General features: G+C 36.9%; 1 long non-coding RNA gene across 1 annotated transcript; it reads right to left on the bottom strand.

Annotated features, from left to right (window-relative positions):
• Positions 1 to 3258: 3258 nt before the first annotated feature.
• Positions 3259 to 6628, bottom strand: LOC129926367 (uncharacterized). Its single transcript, XR_008777990.1, has 3 exons — positions 6496 to 6628; positions 5910 to 5984; positions 3259 to 4703 (listed from the first exon to the last, which is right to left on the bottom strand). It is a non-coding gene; the product is annotated as an uncharacterized LOC129926367 (long non-coding RNA).
• Between the last annotated feature and the right edge of the window lie 5054 nt (positions 6629 to 11682).

Raw genomic sequence — 11682 nt, 5'->3', positions numbered from 1 at the left:
CGCAAGTAGCGGAGTGGTAAAGTGTTTGATTTCCGTAGTGGGGGTCCTGGGTTCGAATCTCGGTCAAGACTTGGATTTTGAATTTCGGATGCCTCTGGTTCCACCCAGGTGTGATGGGTATCCGACATTAAAGTATAGGCGTTTGGTCGTTGTGCTGGCCACATGGCACTGTCGTTAACAGTGGGCCACATTAACATCATCTTTCCTATAGATCTTAAAATTTGAAAGGGGAATTTTACTTTACTTTACATACAACACGGGTAACAGCCGCATTTGCTTTGGTGGTAGAGGAACCAGTCATTTTTTTTGTTGGTCTTGCTTTTTTTCCGAGAGAAGGAGGGAGAGAGAGAAAGAGAGGGAGGGGGAGAGAGAGAAAGAGAGGGAGGGGGAGAGAGAGAAAGAGAGGGAGGGGGAGAGAGAGAAAGAGAGGGAGGGGAGAGAGAGAAGAGAGAGAAAAAGAGACAGAAGGGAAGATGTAGAGATAATAGGGCTTGCTAAGAATTTCTCCTTTCAGGGTTTTTTTTTGGGTCAAGAGTAAGTTGGAGATGATGTTTTGAGCTGTAGATTGTCTCTAAAAGGAGAGGAGAAAATGCTGTAGTTGTAGTAGAGAGTGTTAATTCACTCTCCCAGCTTTGATTTACTGATTTAGATTTGCAACTGTACTACAGTAATGAGATTATTTCATTCTAGAAAGAGAAATACTCCCAAATATTGTAATAGAACTGGTCACAAATACAATAGGTAGATCTTTTTACTTTTCCAGCTTTCTTCTGAATGGGTGGATTGATTTATTTTTGTTGAGGTTATCACTACTTTTTATGCAATAACATAGTCCAACATATCCAGGTTGTTGTTTTTTCTCTTATGTGTGTATTACAAACACGACGGTCAGTTTGGGCGTGTAGTAGCTAGTCAGTTATATTCCTTTTGAACTATTTTTTTGGTCTTGAAATCTGCTATTATCATTTTTTGCTACCATGCAACTTGTTATCGTGTAATGCGCCAACTTTTGGTGCATGTCCCATAGGTTAGCAACCCCTCTGTGTTAGGATATCATTGGCCAAACAATGGCTCTATTCTAAATGTCTATCTCTCAACAGAACCATCGGACAATAGAAAAACACGTTAACATATAGAATCGTCAAGTAAGTGGGGAAGAGTTATGCTGTAAGCAAAATTAACATTCAAACGAACGCTCACCTTAAATTTAACTTACTTTTTCTTAATGAATAAAAGAACAAGATTTTTGTTCTATACCGCCGGAGTAATACAAACAGGAACGATATTTAAACGGTGGCAAGAAAGCTCTACTGCTCGTATTTCGCATGTGCGATTAGAAATATTTTGACTTAGTGTACTTATTTAACGCTATTTCATACTTTTAACTTTCCCAATACTCTATAGTCCTATCTGAATAAGTTGAGAAAATGGAGGGGGGGGGGGCTGGGGAAATAAAGGGATATCTGGGTGAATCCTTACAGTATTCGATCTTTAAAGTATTACAAAAGAAAAAAAAACAGGGCGGGGGGGGGGGGGAGGGCTGAATTCGAAATTATGGCTCAAGCCTCCTCAAGCCATCATCCCAACCATGCCACTGCTAGTGAGGCGCCTATGAAAATGAAGATTGTGTAGTGATCCATGGTTTGTATAAAGTTTGCTTGTAGTGGACTAATTCAGCTTATACCACCACTTCAGTCAAGTACAATTTATTTCCCTTGTTCGAAATTTTTAAAAAAATTGACTATTGTGTTGTCAGGTAAAAGAAATAAGTGTGCAAAACTTCAGCTTGATTTGAGATTGAGAGTTCAAGAAATAACCTTTACAAACGTTTCCCACGACAGACAGACAGAGTGAGTTTTCAAATTCAACAATTATGGTGTATGTACTCTAATATATCTTGCTAGTGCTTTAGATTAATTTTTTTTTTTGATTATGTTCTCCTTAATGTTCATGTAGGTTCATGTTTTAAACATTTGGAAACATTGCTGGCGTAAAAAGAATAAAATCTTATCTTAGACAAGAGTCAAATATGGCAAAGCGAAAGTACTTTCTTATGTTAGTGTTTACCCGTTATTGTTAGATCCTGGTTATGTCATCGGTAATTTACGATGTAGCTCGATATCTGTGTCAGCGCACGATAAAGTAGACAATGCAGGTTTCAGTGTTTAGAATTATCTACGTACTGTAGTCTCAGGATGCAGATATATAAATTTAAGCGCCAATGAGTAATGTATATTTTCGAGGAAAAAGTAGATCTACAATCTACATGCATAAGTCATAAAAATAAAGTGACGTTAGTAAGCAATAAACACTTAAGAATAGACCAGGAATGTAAATTATTTTATAGTCTCTCTCTCTTTCTATCTTTCTCTTTTTTTCTCTTTCTTTATCGCTCTTTCTTTCTCTCCCTCTTTCTGTCTTTTTATCTCACTTTTTTTTCTATTTCTTTCTCTTTGTTTCTCTCTATTTCTCTATTTTTTTTGTCTCGTTCCGTCTCTCTCTCTCTCTTTCTCTCTCTTTCTGTCACGTTCTGTCACTCTTTTTCTGCACAAACTGTTGTGTTGCTTTTTTTTTCCAAGTGCTCTTCCAAATTGTGTTATATGTTCTTATGTGTTCTTATGGTCATTATATCGGTTTTGTATTCTTGTAGCTAGCCCACATTTGTGCGTGAATAATATCTCTTTCTCTGTATGTGTGTCTCTGAGTGTGTCATTTTCTATGTGTGTCTCTCCAAGTGTGTCTCTTTATGGCCGTGTCACTCTAAGTGTGTCATTATCTGTATGTGTCGCTGAAGCAGGCAGCAATGAAGAGGTTCGTACAAGGAAAGGGAAAAACTTCACCATCCCTCCCTTTCTGTCACAATGACTCCCCTAATCAACACTTTTTTTTATATTACCATTACTCATACAAACACAAACTCATATATCATATCATATTTTGACTCTGGGGCGTTATATCGTGTTATTGCATATATCCAATTATCCGGTACTGTAAGATTTATTTTCTTTTCTTTTTGAAAATTTAACTAAATTAATTAACTCATTATCACTATTTACTTAATTAATAGCTTTTATTTATTTTAATTGATTCATGTGTTGTTAGAGACAAGGAATATTTGTGCCAAGTTTCAACTTGAGCTGAGAATGAAGAGTGGGAGGAATGACGTGTACAAACATTCTTGCAGACGGACAGACAAACAGACAGAGTGAGTTGACATACAAACTTGAATAAAAGCTAGAAGTCTTTCTTTACAATAAAATAGTATCAAATTTATTTCCCAAATACATTGTCAATAATTATGCAGTAAATTGCAGTAATATACAAAGTACATAATGTTATCACAAAATTTTCAAGGATTCTCAATTCATACACACCAACTTTTTCTCTACATCTAACTCCACACTTGTATCTTCCATCAGCCCTCCCTTTTAATTTTAACAAAGGCAATACATCCGTGTTCTAAATATAGCATATCAGTCATAGAACCTATGTTACATCATTCTACACACATACACGCACTCCATAATAGAAGAAATAAATAAATAAAAATTTATTTTTTTATCAGTTTCTCCATGAGAATAATTTCGAAGCAATTTGTTTGTTCTGTGACATAAACTATGCCGGATTCGTTGTAGTGATAATACAATCAACTAGATGTGAATGTCACTAATGAACAATAGCGCGTCCAATAACACGCCAACAAACATCCCGGGAGTGAAGGCCATGTGAACCCTGAGAGCTAGAGATGGTAGATGGCAATCTACTCCAAATATGCAATTAAAAAGCCTAGGTATTGCTCTGAGCAACTAAAGCATCAACTATCTTGTTTTTCTAGCGCGGTCCTTATTTATAACTTTTTACAAAGCTCACGCTGTCTGTCTGTCTGTCTGGTGAAAAGTTTGTACACGTGATTTCTCCAATATCCATTCTTGGATCAATTTAAAACTTAGCACAATTATTTATTGGCGTAGACATAAAATGAATAGTAATTTTTAAAAAATAACAAATCAGTTAATTAATTACTGGTAGTTATTTATTTTGTTTGATACCAACAAGGAAAATTAATCCTTCAGCATTCACAGATACGACTAAATATGTGGAGTTTCGTCTCCTTAGATAATTAACTTCTTTGTTTTCTCCCACACCTAATCTAGGATTAAGTTGATCTTTTAAGCATTTTTTTTTTACTTACTAAAAAAGAATCAATTTAAAAATTTACCAAATTAGTCAATTAATTTTTGGTAATTAATTTTTTGTTTGGTATCGAATAAGGCAAATAACTTCTACATTCTTTAGATAAATAGTTGCTAGTGCGGAGTTTTTTCCCCTAATATAAGCTTTGTTCTTATAAAGAATTTTTTTTCAAGCAAGTTTCTAGATAAAACCTCTTCTGAAATAGATACTGTGTCCTTAGAGTTGCCATTTTGTTCTTTTCTCTTTTGCAGTCTCCATTTTGTTTGCGTCAATTTGCGTTGTTGTTTTTTTTTTCTTTTAATGTATATTGCGAGCCTTGTATTTGCTGGAGAGGAACTATGCCTGATTTTTTGCCATCAAATTTTTTTGACTCCTGGCACCTCCATAAGGTTCGCAGCAGCAATAACAGACAAGCCAAAACACTCCAACTATAGCAGCGATTCCGAGTAGTATAAAAACCACAACTAAGAAAATTGACCATGCGGATGAAAGTCCCAACATTTCAAATCCTGTAAAGAGAAACATGTAAAAAGTAGTACTTTAGACTTAGTAATGGTCATTCGCATTATTCTTCATTGGAAACAATTTTATGAAAAGTTTTACCTTTTGTAACAGCGTGTTGTAGAATGTAGCATTCATTTGTTTTTATATAATTAATAATAATAAGACTTGTCTTCGAGTCCGAAGATTAATGAATATATATACAAAATTGGAATGTTTGTCTGTTGCTTAACTCTTTATCTCCTAATCGACGATACCATCGTTGATTTTGACCTCATTAAATTAAATTAATGTTTAATTTTTTTTTAAACTTGACTTTGAATTATATAAAAAGAGCATGCATTCCCCTTTAATTATATACCAAATACAACATTTTCTAATAACAAACAACAAAGCTATTGAAGCCCAATCATAACAGGGGTAGTGAAATTGTAATGAGCAAATGAAGAATTCCTTCAAAACGTGGAAAAATAATTGCGGAAAGAGTTAATAATGGTTATACACATACTACTTCATTGGAAATAATTTTAAAATAAGTTGTACCTTTTATAACAGCTTGCTGTAGAATGTAGCATTTATATGTTGTTTGTTTTTTATAAGTAATAATGATATGGCGTGTCTTCGAGTCCGAAGATTAATGCAATACAAAAAGGGAATGCTTGCCTGTTGATTAAAGCGGGGCCTACAATCAGAGACATAGTGTGAAGGGGAACAGGGGGTATGATGTCTATATCTGTATGTTATGTTCATGGGAAGATGGGGAAGAGGGGTTCCAATGATGCACCTTGGCACGGGTGCACTTTTTGCTCACTACGCCTCTGCCTACCTCCAATAGGTAGCAAAGTCTCTCCCTTAAGTCTAACGAGCAACCATCCCTCCCCGCCAACATTACCTACAACCGCCTCTCCCCCACCCCATTTAGCATCGCCTTCAAGGGATTATTATAGCATTTAAGTATTTTTTCTATTTCTCTCTCTCTCTCTGTCATTGTCTCTTTCTCTCCCTTTCTCCACCTGTCTCCCTGTCCCTGTCTGTCTGTCTATCTGTCTGTCTGTCTGTCTCTCTCTCTCTCTCTCTCATTCTCTCTCTCTTTCCGCCTGTCTCCCTGTCTCTGTCTGTCTGTCTGTCTCTCTCTTTGTCTCTAACACACACACCGGTAACGAAACAAAATATTGGATCTACATGTCAACGAATATATATAATGACTTCATTACCTGCAGATACACATGGCAGGAGAGTTGATAACACCAACAGAACAGCAGCAATGAAAGACATCTTCATGCTTAATCCTGTTTGAGACAAAATGACATTAAAATGAATTTAAACATTATTTGAATCATCAAAATAGAAGAAAGTAAAGCTCCCCTTTAAGAGCTTACGATCTAAGGGGCAGGTCATGGTAAGGTCATCTTTTTCTTTGGTCAGCGGTTAGTAGGAGGTCATGTGGTTAGGACAAAGATCAACCACCTTTACTTTCCCCAATTAAAGTCGGTAGTGTTGACTGAGGGGCAGCTTAAAAATTCCTAAATTCAAAATCACAGTCTTCACCGGGATTCGAGCCCAGGACGCCAGGTTGGGAAGCCAAGCGCTTAATCACTCAGCCAGTTAAATGAATACTTTATCGAGAGGCCTGAGAAAGATACTGACCCCAAAAACACCACTTATTAAAATAAACAAAACAGCTGCCCAATCTGGAAAACCCCTATATAGGACGTTATGTTAACCTTCCAACAGGATGACAAGAACGCAGATGAAGTGTTTAAAAGATACTCATCACGGTCACGCCAATATCGATCTTACCTATGTCGGCTCGATTTATCTTTAGAAAATAATATATTCTTATGCCTGGGCTATATCAATGTAGTATAATTATTTCACGAGTCAGATACAACGTTGAGGTAGACTGGAGACTTATATAGGCTAGAAAGTGAAAGGAAGATGCCGCTATAAAAATAGACTCAATACATTTAGTGGATCTATTATGTCATAATCAATGGTAATTTCCGATATCTGTGACAACAACGAATGAGCGCATAATCTATACTACGTGTGTTTCGGTGACCTACTTTCGTAATCGTGGTTTAAAATTAAAAATATGCAGAATACCCTTAACTTGTTTAAAGCAAAACTTTACATTTTATTTAAAAATGACTGTAACAACTTTTTGTTCCAATAGACACCCACAAAGGAGTTTTGTTATTCATTAAGCCTAATCACATTCTCAAGTGATCGTTTCCAACCGAGTGCCACGTTGAGGCAGAATGGCGTCCCCGGGTCTGTGGTAACTAAAGTACAAGGCTTTAAACAAAAAATCCTAAGTTCAAGGTCTTCGTAAGTGTAGGATGTGAGTATATGTCTGATAGGTCAGGACCTACACGTGTCAGCAACAGGAAACATAGGACAAGCAAATTAACCAATACAATAGGAACAATTTAGAAATAGTGTTGACTTTGTTGAGACGATGCAACTAGCTTTGATTGCCCTACAGGTTCTTTTGTTGTTGTTGTTAGAGGCTTACTAGCAAGGGATGCTACAAAGTAGTGTGGGCTTTTGATTCAGTCTTCAGCTGGCGGCACGTGGTTCTTTCAAAACGATCAAATCCGAAAGTGTTTTTTTTTAAGTTAAATTCTCCTCTCGCCTATCCTCACCCCAAAAAAAAAAATTCCCAAATTATCACTCGTAAACATTTAGTGACGCCCTTGCATACACATTCGCTCCATCACCCTCTTTTTCCAGCTATCTGATAATAAAATGTGGGGCAGAAAGAGAAAGAGGTCACCGCAGATGCGTATTTTCACTCAATCTTTGTCGTCTGCTTAGCTTGATGAATGTTTGAATAAAAAAAATCCCGCCTGACTCCAGTCCTTGATGTCATTCAACATACCTCAACCTAAACCTGTCTCGCGACCTAAAACTAATTATGACACTTGGATTAGACTACAATATAATATTATACGCTATAGCAAGTGTTTCTCAAACTGTGATCCAAGGAACCCTAGTGTTCCTCGGGGCCTGAATGTTCCACGAAGTATTTGGACTAATTAACAAGTAACTAACTCTCTAAAAAAAGAAAAAGCAAAGTGTTCCGCTAAATACTCAGAATACGCAAAGTGTTCCACTAAATACTCAGAATATGCAAAGTGTTCCGTTAAGTGCTCAGAATATGCAAAGTGTTCCGCTAAATACTCAGAATATGCAAAGTGTTCCGTTAAGTGCTCAGAATATGCAAAATGTTCCGCTAAATACTCAGAATATGCAAAGTGTTCCGTTAAGTGCTCAGAATATGCAAAGTGTTCCACTAAATACTCAGAATATGCAAAGTGTTCCGCTAAATACTCAGAATATGCAAAGTGTTCCGTTAAGTGCTCAGAATATGCAAAGTGTTCCGCTAAATACTCAGAATATGCAAAGTGTTCCGTTAAGTGCTCAGAATATGCAAAATGTTCCGCTAAATACTCAGAATATGCAAAGTGTTCCGTTAAGTGCTCAGAATATGCAAAGTGTTCCGCTAAATACTCAGAATATGCAAAGTGTTCCGTTAAGTGCTCAGAATATGCAAAATGTTTCGCTAAATACTCAAATATGCAAAGTGTTCCGTTAAGTGCTCAGAATATGCAAAATGTTCCGCTAAATACTCAGAATATGCAAAGTGTTCCGTTAAGTGCTCAGAATATGCAAAATGTTCCGCTAAATACTCAGAATATGCAAAGTGTTCCGTTAAGTGCTCAGAATATGCTAAGTGTTCCGCTAAATACTCAGAATATGCAAAGTGTTCCGTTAAGGAAAACGTCTGTGAAACTTATAGGATTAAACAAAATGTATAGGCCTCTTCAATATATCTATACAGTCTAATGAGAGAACAAAGAATAATAGTATAAATTTTAGTACAAAAAAGGGTGTTGAGTGGAGAGGCTCTAGTCGTGTGTGTGTGTGGGGGGGGGGGGGTATGCGCTAGAAATTGTCGTCAGACCTCGGGTTTGAACCCTGCCCGCAGCCAGCCTATTAGGGTTAGGATGCAGTAATCTGCAGTAATTCTGAAAGAACACCTTTTTTTAAAAAAAAAAAAAGGGGGAGGGGGGGTGTGGGAGGGGGTGTGTGCTATATATCTTTGAATTCAAAGTTGATGGTTGCCTGTTCTTTGCTTCAAACTGTCTTCACTTATGTCCCAGGTTTGAACCCTGTTCTTGTCCTTTTGTTGCTAAATTTGAGAAGATATTGGGGTAGTAGTTATCCTTATTTTCGATTCAACCTTTAAAACTTGTTAAACAAAAAAGAATTCGTATAGACATAGACACTATTTTAAGGCGACAAGGATTTGTATAAGAAAAAAAAAGATAAGTCTACTTGTTACTTTGTGTATTGTAGGCCTATTATAAATAATAATATTAAATAAGTATAGATCTGATGTCAAGTAATTAGTCATGGCGTTAAACACATAGCGAATAATTCCCGTAAACCCAAATCTCTAGATACACCGTGCCAGTTCAGCTGGCGTTCGTTTATTTAGAATTGGACCTTCCCCCTCGACACGTAGTTATTGATTCTTCTGCGCTGACGAGAGCAAGCAGTGGGCGGGGCTTTGTTTCTTCACGTGACGAGCGATTTTGCGTGGCGCTTACTGCGATATGAGACGAACTGTGTCAGGGGACTTCCCACGCACTTAACATGCAAGATGCACTAATATCATTATGTGTTATTAATGTGATTCAATGTATAGATCTTCATATTCAAAATAGAAAATCTGTTTCAGTTCTGTATTCTTTGAAAATGATTTGGTAAAATTGTGTTCTAGTCTTCAGAATAAATAAAACAATAGATTGAGTCGTGACCTACTTTCTATTAGCGCAAGCATAAACAAGCACTGCGTTCTTTGACCTACCCTTATCCCAAGCGCTTCATAGCGTAGTAGAGCCGCATTAGGCATATGTGTTGTACGGCGTTTTAAATGAAATAATCAATCTAAATTCTTTCTTCTATGCACTCAAAGTAAAATATATTTTAACAAAACAAAAAAAAAGCTCTGAACCTATTAATGGATATGCCTTTAAATGATACATTTAGTATTTCCCTTTTCTTTTATTAAATAAAACTAGATCTGGAGTCCAAATTATGTTTTTTTTTTTCTTTCAACATTATCAATATAGAAAAAAACAACTTTTTTTTTCATTTTTTTTTAATCAAGAGCAGATTTATATTGCATTATAATAATTATAATAATAAGGCTTGTCTTCGAATATATACACAGAGAGAGAGAGAGATACACACACACACACGTATTTTCTCCCACACAAAAATGCAATATACATGAAAAATGGAAAATGAAATTGAATCCAGAATAAGCCCTAGAGACTCCCCCATGAAGGGATATTTCAAAATTGTTATTTATATCATTGACGAGACACTGCGTGAACTTGTTAACAAAAAATGGGGGAGGGGGTGTTGGGGTTTCACATAGCCCCAGCTCATTGGCCTCTTCCTTTGTATAAGTACTAGCAACAATGGTGCCTGGCATACTTGATTTTGTTTGTGTCTCTCCTAACACATCCCCACAGACACACCCCACACACACCACACACACACACACACCTCCCACACACACAAAAACACATCGCCTTATATTTCAGCTCGTGTTTTTTCTCCTTCAGTTGACACACACATTCTCTGTAGACTATTTTGAAGTATTTCTAAATTTAGCGCTTGCCGCCAACTCCAATGAGCATTATTCTAGAATATCCGATTGAAGTCTTAGTCAAGGAGTGTGCTTGGAGGGAGGATGGAGGTAAAGAGGGGAGGAGGGTGTTTATAAAAATGAGCAGAAGTCAAGTCCTGGCAAGGTTCCTCCCAGTCAATTCGCCTGAAGGTGAAGGTTATACTCTGGTGACACACTTAGATCCGGTTTTCAGCACACACATAGCAGACTGCCTCATGTTCTCGTGACTCGTTATCAACCAATGAAAAGACTGCATTTTAGGTACACCATAAAACATGCCATGCATTAGTCATTAGCTACTCTTTGTGTTTAGGGCATGGAATGGATTAGTGACGTGGAGGCCAAGCAAAGAATAAATTTGGCCAAATTTAAATGCAAGAAAAATTCCCAATTCTGTTTGGTTTATATTTTCAAAAGGAAATTGCTCAATCTGTTTACGAAAAAAAAAAATATCCACGTCATGCTTCTGCTGAAGTAAAAAAACAACACATTTTCTAGTACATAGAAAACTTAATAAAATAAAACAAGATATCGACATTTATCCCCCCTCCCTTTTTTCTCTCCTTTCTCATCGCTTGTGTTACATATTTGTAACTACTCTAATAGCGAGTGGTAAAGTTCATGTTTCGAACTCTAAAAGGGAAGGTTCGAATCCTAGTAAAGGCTGAGATTTTTAGCTTTGGGATTTTATTAAACCTCTCAGACCAACCAACTCTAATGAGAGCTGCGGAAAAGTAAAGACCGACTTTGTGCTGGCCACATGACATCCTCGTTAACCGTCCGAAACAGATTAAATTAATGTCATTTGGGTTCTTTATATTGTAAGGCCTGAAAAGGGCTCCCCTTTTTTTTTCGTACGCTCACCCCACCTCTATACTTAATGTGATCCATCCAACATTGTTATTTCTTATCAGAAAATGTGTATTTGGTATAGAATGAAAGGGAAATGCATACCGTTGTAACACAAAATCAATTTATAAAAATTAAGCATTAATTTAATTTAATGAAGTAAATTCAACGATTGTATCGTCGATTAGAAGACTTACTTAGGCTTAGACTTAGGTCCTCCCGCGCCGTTCGGCGTATTGGGCGGCAAGCTGTCTCCACAAAGATCTGTCCCTGGCAGTGTCTGAAGCCTCCTTCCACCTGGTGTCCACTGTTCTGAGGTCCTCCATGAAGGTGTGGCGCCAAGTTATACGAGGACGTCCCTGTTTGCGCTTTCCTCGTATTGGCTTCCATGTTATCGCAACTCTTGGTGTGCGTAGTTCATTTTGTCG

Source organism: Biomphalaria glabrata, chromosome 5 (assembly GCF_947242115.1).
Source record: "Biomphalaria glabrata chromosome 5, xgBioGlab47.1, whole genome shotgun sequence".
Taxonomy (NCBI): Eukaryota; Metazoa; Mollusca; class Gastropoda; family Planorbidae; genus Biomphalaria; species Biomphalaria glabrata.
The sequence above is the reverse complement of the archived record's forward strand: the minus strand, read 5'-3'. Positions and strand labels throughout refer to the sequence as shown.